This window comes from Vulpes lagopus, chromosome 7 (assembly GCF_018345385.1).
Source record: "Vulpes lagopus strain Blue_001 chromosome 7, ASM1834538v1, whole genome shotgun sequence".
NCBI classification, from domain to species: Eukaryota; Metazoa; Chordata; class Mammalia; order Carnivora; family Canidae; genus Vulpes; species Vulpes lagopus.
Genome location: NC_054830.1, coordinates 44533136 through 44552089, shown reverse-complemented (window position 1 = coordinate 44552089; position 18954 = coordinate 44533136). Strand labels below are relative to the sequence as shown.

Sequence of the window (18954 nt, the reverse complement as noted above, 5' to 3'; positions counted from 1 at the left end):
GAAAAAAAGGAACACTTGTAATACTCAAAAAGTGAGTTAATTGAGATTTTCCACAGATGCCAGATTTTTCCATCCTAAAAATGATTATAGAACATTGGGTGTGTAGAACAACTGGTAGATTTCTGGGGGGGATAGGAAGAGAAACAAATCTTTGATCTATCACAGTCCACAGAGACTTTTGTTTTTTATTTTACCCCTGAATTTCCAAAGGTTTTGTAAAGAAGTTTGAATCCCTGGAGAACCAGAAAGCTTTCAGTTGTACTTGTTTAAAAAGGTAAGAAAATCCTGTTTGCATTTACTATTTATGAGTCATGGCTTCATATTGTCACATGGCCATGTGATGCTTGCTTTTAAGAAGCTGCAAATGAGATCAGATTCATTATTTTTTAATGTAAAAAGGATGATGGCAAACTCTGCTGAGTAATATAAACCAGACTGTCACTCTTGCCCTAGAATTTGTATTAACATTGTTCATTTAGAAACTAGTAAACTACATGCCGTATTTAAAACATCATATTTGACACAAAAACAATATTTGTTGGAAATAGCATTGAAGTGTTTAATTGCAGTACATGATTCATGGGAAAATCTTCAATTCTGAGTAACTCCATGGTACTAAAACTCAGGTGCAGTTTTTTCCATGTAAAGCACACATCTAATAAGGAAACCCATTGGCTGTGTGCTTGTGTTTCTCTTTCATCAAGGGAGCAGCTGCCATTTCTGCTGCTAAGTTTCATTCAACTTCTAAGAGTAGGGAGAATGAAATCAAATAGCCAGATGAGTTAGTATAAAAACTAAAAACTAACTGTATGGTAATGCAAAGTGTTCTAGAAAATAATTTCATTTTATTTATCTCTAAAGTCTTTCTTCTGCAGAACCCAAAGTATTTAAAAAAATTTTTTTAAATTTTTATTTATTTATGATAGTCACAGAGAGAGAGAGAGGCAGAGACACAGGCAGAGGGAGAAGCAGGCTCCATGCACCGGGAGCCCGATGTGGGATTCGATCCTGGGTCTCCAGGATCGCGCCCTGGGCTAAAGGCAGGCGCCAAACCGCTGCGCCACTCAGGGATCCCAGAACCCGAAGTATTTTGTTCCAAGTCTGAAATAATGTAGCTGAAAATCCAGTCTTGTTCTAGAAAAGATGTCATTCTCTGACCTTTGCTTATGTTCAACTCTCATGTTTCCCTTCTGATCTAAGCTTTAAGGAAAACACTTAAGTTATGGAATGATGAAATTCTCTTTTGAAGGAAGCTGTTCCACATTTCCTGGGGTGAATTTTTTGGTCAAGATTCCTGCTACATAGTTGTGGGGGTTTTTTAGTGTTTTTTGTTTTGTTTTTTGTTTTTGTTTTTTGTTTTTTTACAGATTAGCATCTTCCCCCAGAATTTTCCTAAAATAACTAGATTATCATAGAATATGTTTTGCACTTAAAGTCCATTTTCCATTTTCATAGACAGCTGGGAGAGAGAGAGAGAGAGAGAGAGAGAGATCACAAGCAGTGAGAAGGGGTAGAGGGAGAAGCAGACTGCCTGCTGGGCAGGGAGCCCAATGTCAAACTTGATCCCAGGACCCTGGGATCAGGACTTGAGCCAAAAGCACATGTTTAACCAATTGAGCCACCCAGGTGCTCAAAAATCATGAATTTTTTGAAAAGGAATAGCTCTCAAGCTGGGCCTCTAGTCTTGCATTTGTTTAGTTGTTTATTTTCCATTTCTTTAAAGCTTAAATATAAGAATCTTGTTTCATACTTGTATGTCTTCTGACTCATTTCAGCCTAGCACTGCTGCCTGCAGAGATGGTTTTGAAACTTCATTTTTTGGCCATTGTCCTGCTATCTTTCCCAGGATTGTTTTAGTCTAAAGAGTTTTTCTTTTACAGACACATATTCTACATTCTAATCAGATCTATTGCTTAAAATATTCAGGAGAATTGGACCCCAAACAGAGCTTTGTGGCACTATTCTAGGGACTTCTATCCAACTCAATATTGATCTTTTAAGCAGCACTCACTGGGAATGGTTCAAATCATTGCTAATCCTTGTAGCAACAGGTGATTATGGAAAATGTGAAGTGCTTTGCTAAAATGGACATGGACTGTTTCTAAATCCTCACCCTGATTCAGTAGCTTACAGTTTCCCATCAGGTTTATCTGTGAGTAAATTTATCATCCTATATATTTGACTCTAATTTTTTTGGCATCAAATTTATTGATTAAAAAAATTTGAACCTCTTATTTATTTAAGTTCTTAAACATTACTGATGGTCTTTTCACTTTCAGACTCCCATTATGTAATTTGCTTAAATACATGGATGTGAATATATGGAAGCAGCCAGGTATTTCTGCATCGTCTCTCTTTTGCAAGGCTTCTCTTCAGCCTGAAAACCTTGATTTGCGGTGAAGAGCTCAGGATCAGGAATGAAAATATCTAGATGCCAGTATTTAATCTGCTCCTTAACTAGCTGTATAACCTACGATATGCCCTCTAACTTCTCTTAGCATTAGTTAATTCTTCTGTAAATAATAAATTCTACTAGATGATTTCTATGAGTTCCTTCTTGTTGTAGAAACCATAATCATAATCAATCTGTTGAGCACAAACAAGAAATCCTCAGAGGAGTTTTTATAGGGAGAGAAAATGAGTGGTACCATCCAGTACCTATACAATTTTAAAAAATGACAGTGAAAGGAAGGGTAGCTATAAACTCTGCAGGAATTTGGAGTGGGTGTCAGACTGTTGGGCGTAGATTTCATGGATGCAGCCTAAACAAAATGGAGAAGAGAAGTAAGAAAGGGTTGATGTTGGAAATATTTTTAATTCTGGTTTTATTTTGTTGATGTTTTAATCCTCTCCGAGGTCAACGTCAGTGCAAGATACCTTCCCACCATTTTTTGGAATACTGCCTTGACATTTAATCAGCTGTCTAATTTATACTTTGATTTAAAAAATGGATAAGGTAGTACCAATTATTTCCAAGCACACCATTTTGAAGTGATGCATCATTTTATTTGGAGTGAAATAACATTCAGCATATAGAAACTCGTAAAACCAGGCAGAACAATATAGAAATTGTCTTCTGGCCTTAGTAGCATTTGAAGGCAAACAACTCAGATAATTGCCACTAGTATTTGCTTTTTAATGTTGAATAAAGGTTGAGAGAAAAAAAAAACAAGAGAATAATAGATGGCATCAATTTAGCTTGCGCTTTGAGGGATGAAGTAAAATGTAGTGGTTAGGAATATATGCTCTGGTATTGGACTCTGGATCCACCATTTGTGGTTGGATGAGGTTGCAGATGTTACTTAATCTTTCGTACTTCAATTTTTTCATCAAATGGGCATAATAATAAAATTTATGGAGATTTTGTTAGGGTGAAATGTATTACCAGACAAAGAATTTAAACTAGTAGCTGTAATGGAGGAAACACCCAATAAATATTGATTATTATTATTGTCATACTTAATGCTTTCTCCCATAAAAACATACACATTACTAAAAGGAATACAGGCTAGAAATGACATGAAATGGAAAGGAGAAATGAGAAGAATTCTGAGTTATAAATTCTGAAGGCATAAATTATTGTAAACGAAGCCTTGTCTACAAGTTCTCTTTATGAAATGGTCTCTCCAACAGTTGGTCTCTTCGTGCCTCTTTACTTTTGAACCCAAAATTGTTGCAAAATTAAAGTAAAAGATCTTAGAATTATGAGAAATCTCTCTGGACCTTAGAAATCATGTCATGTGATTCTAATCTGTGATTTTATTATTTAAGATTCATTTATTTATTATCATAGAACTATAACTAATTAGACGTGGCAAGAATGCAACAATAAAAAAATAATGCAACAATAGCAAAATGTAAGCATTGTGTTGCCTAACCTGTGAATTCATTGCAATGATTATGTGAGAAGTTAGTTATACAATAAAATAATTTAAAGATCTATTGAAAATCATTAAAATGAATAACCCAAGATAAATAATCCTTTTAGAAATTTTTGGCAGAAAACAAAAAACTATTACTGTCAAATGGGTATAATCAATATTCCACTTTCAAAATGATCTGTAATTCTTTTGTCTTGAGTTAACTCAGTTGTGGGAATCAACACCTGGAGAATGTAGTGGGGGTGAGACATTACATGTGGGAGTAAAGAAAGCATTAAAAGGCTTTAAGAATTGGGGGTACGAGGTAGGAAATTCATCTGCTCTATAGAGGATCAGCTAGCTTATGATTATGAAGTATTTCATACATTCTTAATTCTGTAGCTGAGCTAAGACCTATTTCTTCAACTCTGTATGTCTTTTCTTTTCAAAGCTTTCTGACAATTCTCCCTCCCTTTTTCTCCCTCTTTCCATGCCTGCTTTTGTTGGGGACAATATGAGTGCTGATGGGAAGCAGTGAATAGAAACAATATGATGAACATAGTCCAGTCTACACTTAAAGGTAAGAAAGGACACTTCTTGAACTATGAGAGGTCTTAGGCAGTGAAAGACTCTTTGCTTGATTTATTTAAAATGAGGCTGAGTAAAGCAGTGGAAAATATCTGCCAAGCAAGACTGATGCTTTGCCAGGAAGATGGGTTAGGTGCTTCTAGAGTTTCTCTTAAAGTTCTCTATTTTGGTGGCATAAGACATTATTAGTTCATCATACTGAGTACTGAGAAAATTGTTTGCGATAAAAAATGGCTAGATTTGAGCAAATGAAAACAAGGCCAATAAAGAGCTACAAGACTTTTGCATAAAACACAACAACATAGTTTCACAATGAGCCCTTTGCTAAATGCAAGGCTTAGTTTTCTTCCAGGTTAGTCACCTGTGAATCTGTTGAAGTGTGTACAAACTCAACTTTCCTCCAAGAATTGGATTAGACTGTAGGGAAGACATGAAATACAAGTTGACCCTTCTCTGCAAAATCTATTTTTTCCTACTTTATAAAAGGAATCATATTTGAAATGACATAATGCATGCATGTGTGCCATCTCCTACAAAAGGACTGAAAACCATTGAGTATCATGGAAAACAATTTTTTTTTAACCTTTTCAAATGTTTTGACTTGTCACATTATGTTTTCACCTTCTACCTGATTATCCATCATTACCTTGACAGGGCAAGTATGTTCTCTTTTGTGATCTTCTCCCCTAAAATGAGTATGAAAAGTAAAGGCCACCTGTTGCCATTTAAGAATTTGGTTTTTCTCTAAATCCACTTGACATTTCAAGGCTTCACATCTGCTACTTTGTGATAACATTTTCCTTTATAGACCATGTGGTTTCTAAAATGGTGTCACGTGAGTCAAAAATCTAGCCAAGTATGGTGTTTACAATTTCTAGCTTAAGGTTGTTTTAGGATTTCATCCCCCATAGGCAAAAGGGTGCATGGTGAGTATTCTGGGCTCTTATCTAAAATATATGAGTACATTTCTGCTCATGTTCCCATTCTGATCCATTGAAAGTGACTGCTCAGACTACTGGGTTGAGATTGGCTATTTATGGATGACCACGTAAAATAGTCCTTGCCGATTTGGGATGTCTGTCATAGGTAAGGGATTGACTGGTGTTCTATATTGGCCATTCTTTCCTCAGAGGCTTTTTACAGGCAAGAGAAGGCTGTCACCTATGTTCCAAACACATTTATGTATCTGGCTGAGACAGCAGGGTGGCCACAAACTTCCACCTACTCGTCCTTTCCTTTCCCCTCCTCTCTTAGCTTGACTGATACTCAATCCCTGTGAATTTTCTGAACAAAGAGGAGCTATTGCTGGCCTCGATTAAAAAGCCCAGGCAGGGTGATGTGTGCTCATCAAGATAAACATTTATCTGCAACCCTCCTCTCTGGGCCTCAGGGGGCTCTTAATCACCAAAGAGGTTCAGGTTGCTGCAATATTTGCTCTTGGTGCATTTTCAGAGGCCAGGGTAATTCCATGGCCTGCAAATGAAGATAAGAGACTGGGCTGCAGCCGAGGCAGCAGTTGTGGGTAGATAAGAGCGTGTTATTCCATGCCAGAGGTTAATGGGAATTGTCAGTGTGGTGGTGATTTTTCCAATCCTTTGTCTCTATTTTGACAGAGGACATGGCCCGAGCCAAACACAGGATCCTATTTCCAAGAACACCTGTCGCTTCATGGATCAAATGTAAGAGATACTTCTTGGGAACTCCTTCTATCCCAATATACCATGTCCGGAGGTCATATTCTGTCTACATTCCTGGCATTAGCTTTCCTTTGGCCATGCCTCTTGCTGCCAAATGGCTAATCTTCTCTTGTCTGCATGTTGTTCGCTTGCAAAGCTCTAAAAATGTTTCTCTATTTCTTTCTTTCTTCTTTGTTTCTGAGCAAGGTATCTAAATGACAGAAATATATTTCAGGTCAACACTTAAATATTTCTGTCAGCATTAGCTGAGAACTCTGGGTAATAATAATCCATAAAGGACTCAAAGTTAAAATTTATTTTTATATTCACATTTAGAATGCAGTCAGTCAGACAAATATAAACACACCCACTCAGTACCAAGGGTTGTCCTCTCTCCATGGCTACTGCCTGCATGTGAGCCCAAATCTAGGGAAATCTGGCCCCTGCAGTTGTAAAGGATTCGGACCTAATAACTAAATGACTAGCATTTGTTTTCAGTGGATTTTTTCCCCTTCTTTTCTAAATAAATGCAAATGGGTTCTGTTATTTTAAAAATGCTAATATTTAGTAGGCTAATCTGTAACATGATAGGTACCATTCACCAGCCTAACAAAAGCAATTTACCATATTTATTTCACCTAGAAACAAAGAAGAGGCCTTTTGAGTAAATAAAAAGATTTTTTGGCCCCATTTTGAGGGCATTAGTCATTGTGTTGTTATCTACTATAATAATACCATATTCCATTTATTGAGTGCTTGCCATGAGCCAAGCACTGAGTTAATATTGCTCGTGTGATCCCACTTAATTCTTATGGAAAGTTCCTAAGGTGGGTATCTATCTCTCTGATGGATGAGAATACTGACCTTGAGTGATGAAGCAACTTCCCTGAGGTCACACAGCTAAGAAGAGATTAAACTAGGTCTTTCTGCTTCTAATGCCCATGTTCTTTTCTTCCTCCGATAAAGCAACAGACTTGGCCTTCAAAGAAACAGTACCATAAGATCTCTTTCTAGTTTCCAAATTTCTGAGGCCTTCTCATTTTTTCAGACTTCCCTGAGATCTTAAATATAAGAGTACCTAACAAAGATGAGCCCTTGCTGAGAAGCTGTGCCTAGAGCCTAGAGCCCCTGTTTCCTGCCTCCTAACCCAGAGCTCTTTCTCAATTTCACCACTCCCTTTCTAGGGGCTAGTGGCAGGAGTAAGACAATGGCAAACTATTTTCATAAACCTTTCCCCCACTTACCTCTTCCCCTCTCCACTCTACAGTTGCTCTTCTTTTCTCATTTTCAGACACTGTATCCCTCAACATTTTAATGCATGTTTATTTGCTTTTTCTTTATCATGTTTCCCCATAATAGGATGTCTGCCCTAGGAGAAGAGTGACTTTGTTTCATTCACTGCTGTATCCTCAGGACCTGGAAGAATGTCTGGCCCTAGTAGGCCCTCAATAAATATTTATGAGATGAATGAATGAAGATACAGATCTTTACAAGGCTTAGTTAGATGATTTCATTCCCTTGAATGCATTGGTGTTTTGATATTTAACAAAACTCCTCTCCTTCATATAGTATATATTAAGAGTTATGGATACTTATGTACTCTAGAAGCAGTGGCTTTTTGTTTTATAAAAATGATTTAATACACCATTAATATAGTAATGTTTCATATTCAGGACACATCTGTCTACAAGCTCTGTCCTTTTGAAAGCTCAGGCCAATTTGTAATTAAATATACTTCAGAAATATTCCTCTAATTTATCATGCAACATTACAGCACTAAACGATTTGACACTTCTTTTCCTATAAAATATGCAAAACAGAAAAAAAACGAAATAACCCCCACCTCTGCCAAAAAAAAAAAAAAAAAAAAGCAAAACACAAAAAAACCAACATAAAACCTTATTCTATTACATTGTTTCAACTTTTGGCCAAACCCTTTTTGGATGTTCATTAAATTTAGGCAAAGTGTGTTCATGCTATCTCATGTTAAAAGGCTCAGATACTCCAGCTCTGAGGGATGTAGGGAAACTTAAGCTTCAATGGGATTTCTTTGTTTTGGGGGGTAAAAGGAATGCCCCAGGGTGTCCGGTGGCATTTCTGGCTTTTCTTGTTCCCCACACATTGCAGGGTATTTAAGGATTGAGATTCGGGCTACAGCACAAACTTTCCAAGGCATTAATACTTATAAAGCTGTGAGTGTCAAAGGGTTAAGAAAGGCCATGGTTGCTTGATGCTGGAAAAAAAATATTTTTATGCTTCTAACGTTAATCTGGAAAACGATATTCCCTGCTTGGATAAGGGGGAAAAAGCTTTCTTCTTATTTCATAATGCAACTGCATAAAACGTGATCTTTCTTGCATATGGAAATGACTCATTCTGAAAGGGTTTTCTCAGCCAAGGTTATCAGCTTTTCATTTTTCCTTCAGCACTACTAAAGGTTCCTTTGCTTTCTCTTTTCTCGCCTCCCTATAGTGAGCTTTTGCCATGTAATTTCTCCTGAAAGATCCAAATTCCCATTGATTCCTTTTACTTTAGAGTGTTTACTTAACAGCAAATGATCAATGTTGAGCTAAATAGGGAAGAAATCATCTGTATAGTTACATTTCTTTATATCTTTCAGCACATGCTCGCCTATTTTAAATGCTAACATGGCAAACTGTGTTGGATAAGCATTCTGGGCTGTCCATGTGTTCGTTATTTTGCAACATAAAGTGGAGATACTCAATCCTTGAAAATTGCTTTCTGAGATTGGATGCTGCACCGTGTCTCCTAACTCATATTTATCCTTAATAAAAAGGTATTATGGGAGGAATAGGCTTGTACTTGCTGGATCAGTTCTTTACTATAAAACTGGGTTAAGATACATGGACATTTATTGTTTTGGGAAAAGCTACTCTGGAAAGAGAGAGAGAATGAGAGAGAGATAGAAAGAAAGAGAGCGCTTAATATACAGCTATTTACCAGGTAGACGGACTTCATCAGGAATGGTATGGATTCTTTATAAGAAAGTTAAGGAAAGAGGTACCGGGTGACTCCATCAGTTTAGCGTCTGCCTTCACCTCGGGTCATGATCCCAGGGTCCTGGGATTGAGCCCTTCGTAGGGCTTTCTGCTCAGTGGAGGGTCTGCTTCTCTCTCTCTCCCTCTGCCTGTTACTCTGTCTACTTGTGCTCGCTCACTGTCTCTCTGACAAAGAAATAAATAAAACCTTAAAAAAAAAAAGAAAGAAAGTTAAGGGTTAAGAGTATGGCAACTCTAGAAGGGCAGATTTGAATTTGAGTTTTGACCTCAGTTTTCCAGTTTCTGGACAAATACTCAAAACCTCTGTGCCTTTACTTGCTTTCCTCATCTACACAGTAGATGTGGATAGTATGAGCATCAGTCTTAAAACAGAATTAGCATGAAGGTTCAATAGTTGGTCTGTATAAAGCACTCACCACAAAGCTGAGTACATAGTAAGTCCTTAGTTTATCTTAACTACTACCATTATTGTTATGAAATAATTCAGCTGATAAGTGGACATACGGTGAAGCAGGCTAGGGTTTGGAAAGGAATAATCAGTGGCCTGTGGGTCCTAAGTAATTAATGTAATGTCCTTGTAATGTAATGTCCTTGCTTTGAATCCCTAAATTAGGGTAGGCAACCCCCGGTACATGCTTTCACAGCATCCTTTACTTTTTTTTCTTTACAAAATCTACCACAGTTTTTTTTTTTTAAGATTTTATTTATTTATTTGAGAGAGAGAGAGAGAGAAAGAGAGAGAGCACACAAGTGGGGGAGGAGGGCAGAGCAAGAGGGAAATCAGACTCCCCACAAAGTGGGGAGCTGGACACAGGGTTTGACCCAGGACCCTGAAATCACGACCTGAGCCAAAGATCATGACTGAGCTACCCACGTGCCCCTAAAATTTGCCACAGTTTTAATTATTTAAAGGATTTGGAGTATGACAGGTGATGGAAGGGATCCTGCATATTCTGTTTGCTGCTTTCTAGTTCATGCATAATCCACTGTGCCTAGAACAAAGTGGGTTCTCAAAGTCTCTGGATGAATGACAAAGCCAGGAAAGATTTTTGAGGTACTTACGTGCCTGGCAGAGCACCTTTGTAAATGGATGGATGGATGAACTCTTCTGGTTTCATCCACTTCTTGGCTGTTCTTTTTCTTTCTTTTTAAAAATTTTTGTTATTATTTTTTAATATTTTATTTAGATTCAATTTGCCAACATATAGTATAACACCCAGTGTTCATCCCATCAAGTGCCCCCCTCAATGACTGTCACCCAGTTACCCCAACCCCCCACCTACCTCCCCTTCGGCAACTTTTTGTTTGTTCCCAGAGTTAGGAGTCTCTCATGGTTTGTCTTCCTCTCTAATTTTTCCCCACTCAGTTTCCCTCCTTTCCCCTATAATTCCTTTCACTAATTCTTATATTCCACATATGAGTGAAACCATTTGATAATGGTCTTTCTTCGATTGACTTATTTCATTCAGCATAATATCCTCCAGTTTCATCCATGTCGATGTAAATGGTAGCTATTCATCCTTTCTGATGGCTGAGTATATTTATATTTATATTTATATATACCACATCTTCTTTATCCATTCATTTGTTGAAAGGCATTATAGCTCCTTTCACAGTTTGGTATTGTGGACATTGCTGCTATGAACACTGGGGTGCAGGTGTCCTGCCATTTCACTGCATCTGTATCTTTGGGGTAAATCCCCAGTGGTCCAGTTACTAGGTCATAGGGTAGCTCTATTTTTAACTTCTTGAGGAACCTCCACACAGTTTTCCAGAGTGGCTGTACCAGTTTGCATTCCCACCAACAGTGCAAGAGGGTTGCCCTTTCTCCACATCTTCTCCAACATTTGTTGTTCCTGTCTTACTAATTTTCACCATTCTCACTGGTGTGAGGTGGTATCTCATTGTGGTTTTGATTTGTATTTCCCTAATGGCAAGTGATGCGGAGCATTTTCTCATGTGCTTGTTGACCATGTGTAGACCTTCTCTGGAAAAACATCTGTTCATGTCTCCTGCCCATTTCATGACTGGATTGTTTGTTTCTTGAGTGTTGAGTTTGATAAGTTCTTTATAGATCTTGGATACTAACCCTTTATCTGATATGTCATTTGAAAATATCTTCTCCCATTCTGTCGGTTGTCTCTTAGGTTTATTGGATGTTTCTTTTGCTGTGCAGAAGTTTTTTATCTTGATTAAGTCCCAATAGTTCATTTTTGCTTTTGTTTCCCTTGCCTTCATAGACGTATCTTGCAAGAAGTTGCTGTGGCCAAGTTCAAAAGGGTGTTGGCCGTGTTCTTCTCTAGGGTTTTGATGGATTCTTGTCTTACATTTAGATCTTTCAACCAATTTGAGTTTATCTTTGTGTATGATGTAAGAGAATGGTCTTCATTCTTCTGCATGTGGCTGTCCAATTTTCCCAACACCATTTATTGAAGAGACTTTCTTTTTTTCCATTGGATATTCTTTCCTGCTTTGTCAAAGATGAGTTGAGTCAGGTCTATTTCTGAGTTCTCCATTCTGTTCCATTGACCTATGTGTCTGTTTTTGTGCCAGTACCATGCTGTCTCGATGATCGCAGCTTTGTAATACAGCTTGAAGTCAGGCATTTTGATGACCCCTGGTTTGGATTTCTTTTTCAACATTCCTCTGGCTATTCAGAGTTTTTTCTGGTTCCATACAAATTTTAAGATTATTTGTTCCCACTCTGTGAAGAAAGTCCACGGTATTTTGATATTTTACACTGAATGTGTAATTTGCTCTAGGTTGGCCGCTTTTTTTTTTTTTTTTTGAAGAGCTTTGCTGGCTCTTTCTCCTTTGCTCAATGTTTAATTGTATTTAGAGTGATATATATATGATAGATGGATAGATATATTTATGATAGGTAGATGGATGGATAGATAGATAGATAGATAGAGGAGTACAAATGTGGAATATTCCACAAATCTAATTCCATGTCAAACCTGTCTTATTGTTTTGTAGATGTCACGAGTCTAGAGTCTGCAGTTTAGAACTGGAGAAACATGGTCCTTGAGGTTCTTGAAATAGGTCTTATCTCTTTATTGTGTCTGGTACTATTAAATTTCCCCTTTGACAATGGATTCTACAAGTGTACATGACGTGAGGGTCTTTGTGCATTTGGTTTCAATGGAAAAAGGACACTTACATGTACATGAGGAATCAGACAGGTAATGTAAAATAGTAAGCTGGCTAGATGGGGAGAGGGGCAGCCATAACTCAATTTATATTGCTTTTTGACACATGAGAGTCCAATATTGCTAAATCTGCCAAATTTTCAAGAGAAGCTTGACATCTTTCTTTCTATGGGAGGTTTTTTTTTAAAACATTACCAATGTATTCATTTTTTCTTATTTAAAAAATTATGTGCTCCAAACTGATTGTTCTTATGGTTGAATCCAGCCCGTGGGGAAACTGTCTGGACTCTTGTGTCTATATAACCCCAAATCATTCACTGTCAAGTAAAAGAGAATAGTGGCCTAAATGTGAGAAAACCTGCTACAAAAAAAGTCTACAAAGAATTTGACACTTAGATATAAATATAGGATTTGGATTCATACAGATCTGGGTTTGCAGCGTGATCTTGGACAAATTACTTAACCTCTCTGAGATTATTTCTACTGATAAGATTCTTTGATTCTCTAGGGGCTTATTAAACACAGAGGAATATAAACTTCTATCTATATTTCATAATATGCTCAATATACTAAATATTCACACTTAATAGATAAAACTTTGAAACATCAAATTGAACATTTAAAATTTATTACAAATGAAATTATTTAAACTCTCAGTGCAAATTACAATTTAAATTTTACTTTATTTTATTATTATTATTATTTTATTTTTAAAAAGATTTTATTTATTTATTTGTGGGAGAGTGGAAGTTAGAGAAATCACAGAGAGAGTGGGAGAAGCAGACTCGCTGCTGAGCAGAGAGCCCAACATGGGTCTTGATGCCAGGACCCTGAGACTGTGACCTGAGCTGAAGGCAGACACTTAACCAATTGAGCCATCCAGGTGCCCCTACAATTTAAATTTTAATGTGACTAAAACTTTTGAACACTATAAATACCTTGAAGAGTAGACAAGATAACTATAATTACAATATTTACTTAATTTGTTACTGTAATTACACTAAAACTATTCAAAACTATTGATGGTCTGATTTCTTTATTGCTTTGATATATATTTTTAAATACCTTTGTATGATTACAACAATACTTGTTTTAATTTAACTTAAAATTATAGTAGAGTCTATATTGTCATCTTCTAGGATTACAAGGTGTTTGATCGTTCCAAAAAAAATCCCCCGGAACCAAAACAACTCCAGTATCTTCTCACATCATCTTGGTTCTAGGATCTGGATTATCAACAAGCTAATTTCTGACGTGTGAATGGGACTGACTGCTTGTCCCAAACTGGTTTGTACCAGAGCTATTGATCATTTGGTAGGGTACCTTTATGAAACTATACTGTTGTTACATTAGTGGCATGATTTGAATTCTGCATCTTTCACATAGTTGTAGACATTTGCAGTTTGTGGTTTTTCCCCAGAATGAGGCATTCCTTAAGTTTTGCATGGCCAGAACTATATCATCAATTATGCTGTAAATGATTATACATTACCCTGTCCTATAAGTATTATTAATAGCTTATATACGCCTCATTAGTATTTAATATAATTAGTAGGGCCATCTAGCTTTCTGAGAACATTCGGCTAACCAATCACCTCAAAATTCTGTTGAACCCTCTTTCTCTTTGAGCATTGTATGTGACTACTGATTTAAACCTCATTTCACCTGATTATTATTTGTGACCATAATCATTTTTTTTCTATTTGAAGATTTAGTTCCAAAGTTCCTTGCAACTACTTAGCTGACTTATAATTACTCCTCTACTTAGACATCAGGTACGTATCTGCACCTTATGAACAGATGTACAGAAGAATATGTAGGAGCAACATGCCTACATATAATCTCTTTTAATTATTATAATCAATCAAAAGGCAAATATATATATTTGTAGTCAGTCTTTGCATTAGAACTACCTTTTCATTTACTTTGTTATAACTTTTCCTATCTGTTATCAGGGTAGAATCATGACCTTCCATTGACTCAGACTTGTTCAATTTAATTATATAATTATTATTATTTTTAAAGATTTTATTTATTTATTTATTTGAGAAAAATCATGAACAGAGGGAAGGAGCAGAGGGAGAAGGACAAGCAGACTCTCTGCTGAGCAGGGAGCTCAATGTGGGGCTGAATTCCAGGACTTTGGGATCATGACCTGAGCCAAAGGCAGATAGACCCTTAACTGATTGAGCCACCTAGGTACCCCTGTTGTTCTTTTCTTGATTCTTCAACAGTCTTAACTTGGTCAGTATGAGTCTCTGTAAGCTGGCCCTTTGTCCTGATGTCCTCAAGAGTACCAGTAGTCTTTAGCACATGCTCTGGCTCTCCAGATGTGACTCAATCCCAAAGCAGGGAATCAGTTGCCCTTTGAGAATCCCAGGTTTCCTTTTAGAAGAAACATATTGAAAACTAATGTCTGGGACCCAGAGATCCACATAAAGAGGTGACAAGGTCAAAGTGCTGCTGATGCTGTTTGGTCATTTTTAGAGAAAAAAAAACTGAAAAAAAGAAAGTATTTCCTTTTAGGAAATGGAGTTTATATTAATTTTTCCAATTTGGCTATTCTGTCCCTTGGTCTTCCTTAAATGTGATTTTCTAAGTATTCTCCATATTGAAAAAATCTGGGGGCTCCTGAGCGGCTCAGTTAGTTAAACTGTCTGACTCTTAATCTCAGCTCAGGTCTTGGTCTCAGGGTTGTGAGTTCAAGCCCTACATTTGGCTCCATGCTGAGTGTGGAGCCTACTTAAAAAAAACTATCCCCCTAACCATACAGAAATTATATAATCTTTGTTCCAGTTCTTGTATAATCTTACATTTAACTGATCCATAGTCAGTGTGGGGGATTCTTCTGCCTTTGAAATAATAAGAAGTGTGTGTGGGTGTGTGTCTGCTGTCTACCCTGTTCGTGACATGGAGCTCCTAAATTCCTTGGAATTCCCTGGATGATTGACAGGAGATCTTTTGTTCTAATGTTGTGATTCTTGGTGAGCTTCTAGACAGGGGTTGGTTACCAGAAAGACTAAGCTATGATTAGAAGCTTGGGCTTTTCAGTCCCCCACCTTGCTCCCCCCCCCCATTCTGTGGAGTGGCGAGAGAGGCTGAAATGGAGTTAACAATTGATCATGCCTGCATGATGACGCCTCTATAAAAATTCCCAGAGTATAAGGCTCAGGTACTAGGAGGGCAGCCCATTCCCAGCTCCATGGGGTCTGGGGCTTCTGTGCTCAGAACCCTTCCAAACTTCACCCTTTGTACCTCATCATCTGGCTGTTCTTTTTTATCCTTTAAAATATTCTTTGTAGTAAATCAGCAGTAGTACGTAAGCTGTTTTCCTGGGTTCTGTGAGCTGCTTTAGCAAACAATCGAAACAGAAGGAGGGAGTCATGGGAACTTCCCATTTGTAGCCGAGTTGGAAGGAGTTTGAATTACCTGGAGGTACACTACTTATGATTGGCATCTGAAGTAGGACTGAGCCCTTGACCTGTGAGGTATGCATTAATGCTGGGTAGTTAGTGCCAGAATTGCTTCATATGGAAAACCCACATACTTTCTCAGTGGGATGACTAACAACATGTAGCTTACAAGGTTGTTGTGAGGATTAAAGAAGTTCCCTCACAGTGCGTAGCACATAGGACATATTTGGAATATGCAGGCTAATATGATTAAGCATGCATAACCTTAAGAAGTACACTTACCTACAATTCAAGCTACCTTTTACTTAGAAAATAGCATTCATATGTAAGCTGTAGAAACTCTATTTAAAATGTACAAGTGATACACAGAAAAAAATCACTTTTTCAAAAATAAATGCCTTGTATCTCTTTTGTATTACTAATCCTCTATGTGACATTCTGTAGCTCTTTTAAATATTTTTTCATTAACATTGAAATTATCCATTGGGGTAGTTTCTGCATCCGCTTGAGTATTAGTAATTTGTTCTGTTCTGTCTCCATTTATGGAGGAGCTGTTATACCATAAAAGATTGGGTGATTTGGCCTGAAACCATTAGGAAAAAGCAGATCCAAAGGTTAGGTGACTCAGATGTATTTGGAGCAACCATGGCCATAATCACGGGTAATTCTTTTTGTCGCTGTTTTTTTAAATCCCAAAATTACCATGGATGGCATTACAAAAAAAAAAAAAAAAAAAAAACCGAATCCCCATTCCTGCTTCTTTTGCATTTGATGAAGCTTATTTTGAAAGAGGCTTCATTTTATTCATTAATCAGAAATCCACTACTCTTTTCACACAGACCCACTAAATACCTACTATGTGATCAAGACTGTCTGGCACACATTGAGTCGTATTTAACAAGGGTCCTGTATTTAAAAAAACCTCTTCACTGTTATGGAGAAAGAACACTAATTTTAGAGTCAAGAGTCCTTATTTTATTTTATTTTATTTATTTTTAAATTTTATTTACTTATTTATGATAGTCACAGAGAGAGAGAGAGAGGCAGAGACATAGGCAGAGGGAGAAGCAGGCTCCATACACTGGGAGCCCGACGTGGGATTCGATCCCGGGTCTCCAGGATCGCGCCCTGGGCCAAAGGCAGGCGCCAAACCGCTGCGCCACCCAGGGATCCCAAGAGTCCTTATTTTAAACTCAGCTATATCTTACTAGCTGTGCAACCTTGGGTGAATTGGCTTCCTTTCCTGGGCCTCAGTTTTTACCATTGTGCACAGGTGAAGAAAATACTTACCTAATTAGATTGTAGTGAGGAACACATTTAATGAGATGAGGTTTGAAAAAAATACTTTACACATTAAATGTATACACAAATGTTTGACTAGTGCAAAGCAGAATATAAGGTACATTGATCTTATGATTTAGATATACCTAACAAATTGGGTAACTGCAAAGTAATAAATTGTCATTGCCTAAAAACGATTATTTACATGAGGTGTCTTACTAGTTCTGAGGAGAAAGAGAGTATTCTTTAGAAGTTGAGGTGGTCAGACAATGCTCCATGCAGGAGATAAGACTTAAATTAAGCTGTGAAGAATTGCTAAGAATTTGAGGCAAGCAAAGGAACAGAAGTAAGCAACCTCCAAACACTTCAGGACATCCATCTGTAATGGAGGATTCCTGAGAGAAGCAGGGAGATGCAAATTTGGAGAAGTCAAATGGAGCTAAATTTTGGAGGCTTTTGAATACCTGGCTAAGGATTTCGGACTGTTTGGTCAGCAATAAGGAAACTTGAATGGTCCACATATTGATTTTAAACTGTAAGCCCCCTGAAAGAGATTTTGTCTGTTTTTACATTCACACATGTTTTATTTAATGATGGAGCAAGATTTGCCTTGATGCTGTTTTCCATAATTTCAAATGATTTTTTTCTGTAGCCCTTGAAGATGATCTTGGGAAATAGTTTTCTTTTTCTTTTACAAAGGCAGACTTTCTGGATGAAATTCAAGCCTGGTATGTTGATCCTCTGAGCCATCTCTTCATTTCCTCTTTCTTCTTACAGACGTGAATTTTGATCTGTTCCACAAACTTCTCTGTTTATAGACCTCCTCATGCTGTGTAGCATGCTGTTTTATGTCTGGTAGCATTCCATTGCTCCATGATTGTGGAGACCCTCTCTGTCATAACTGCCGTATCTGCAGCCCCTGCTATAGTACCAGGCACCTAGTAAGTTCTTAGGAGAAGTTTGTTGAACAGATGAAGGAAGGAAGTACAAAAATGAAGGAATAAAGAAGGGAAGCAAGCCTTCCTAGAAAATGACAGGCAGCAGCATTTAAACAAGTTGCAACCCCATGAGTTGGACCATTTACAACCCAATTCTTCATGATAGGGATGTTAAAGAGTAAAATCAATAAGAAAGATTTATCTTGCAAAATAACAGAATGTTTTGAGAAACACCTTGTCATAAGAAGGCCAGTTGGGAATTTTTAATGGACCATGTATTCCTAGCCATTTTTCTCATCTGTTGACTTGGTATGATGTAATTTAAAAGTGCTTGGGAGCTTAAAGGAGATTTAAAAGAACTCTGAGTGCTGACATGAAAAATAGGAGCAGTGGGTAATAGTTGCTGTGTTGGTTGGTTGGTTGCAGCTACATATCGACAAAACAAAGTCACAAGACTATTTTGTTCTCTACTGCTTTCCAACTTTTTTCTTCCATCAGAGAGGAAGCCTTTATGTCTAAAATGTGGTGATATTTTTAGGAGAAAATGAGTATGCGAGCACAGTCATAAATAACTCTAATCTATTATTTAGAGTCATTAACAAGTTCTCCTGTGTATATATGGCTTTGAATAGAAAAAAAAAAGGCAAAAAATCACAATGGAAGACTAAATTGCAAAGTGACCTTTGAAATGCCTTTAGCGTATTACTGCTCTCCTGTGAGACTAAGTTGATTTGTAAGCAGGGGTTTCATTTAGCTATGAATGGAGGGAAATCACCACTTTTTATTTTACCACTAGTATCTTCTAGAATTATGGCATCCATTATGGCAGCCAAAGCTATATGTGGCTATTTAAATTTAATTTAAATGAACTGAAATTACATAAAATTTAAAATTCAGTGCTCAGTCACATTACCAACATCTCAAATGCTTAATAGACACATCTGGCTAGAAATGACAATCCTGGACAGTACAGATAGGACTTCCCATCATTGCAGAACATTCTATCAGACAGCTCTGCTTTAGAAT

The 18954-nt window shown here is 37.2% G+C and overlaps 1 long non-coding RNA gene across 1 annotated transcript in view; it reads left to right on the top strand.

Moving 5' to 3' along the window:
* The first annotated feature begins 209 nt into the window (after positions 1-209).
* LOC121496290 overlaps positions 210-18954 on the top strand; it is a 34598-nt gene continuing 15853 nt past the window's right edge. The window contains exons 1-5 of the long non-coding RNA XR_005989139.1: positions 210-274; positions 2280-4440; positions 6062-6127; positions 13436-13583; positions 14006-14071. This is a non-coding gene — a long non-coding RNA (uncharacterized LOC121496290). The remainder of the gene's footprint in view (positions 275-2279; positions 4441-6061; positions 6128-13435; positions 13584-14005; positions 14072-18954) is intronic.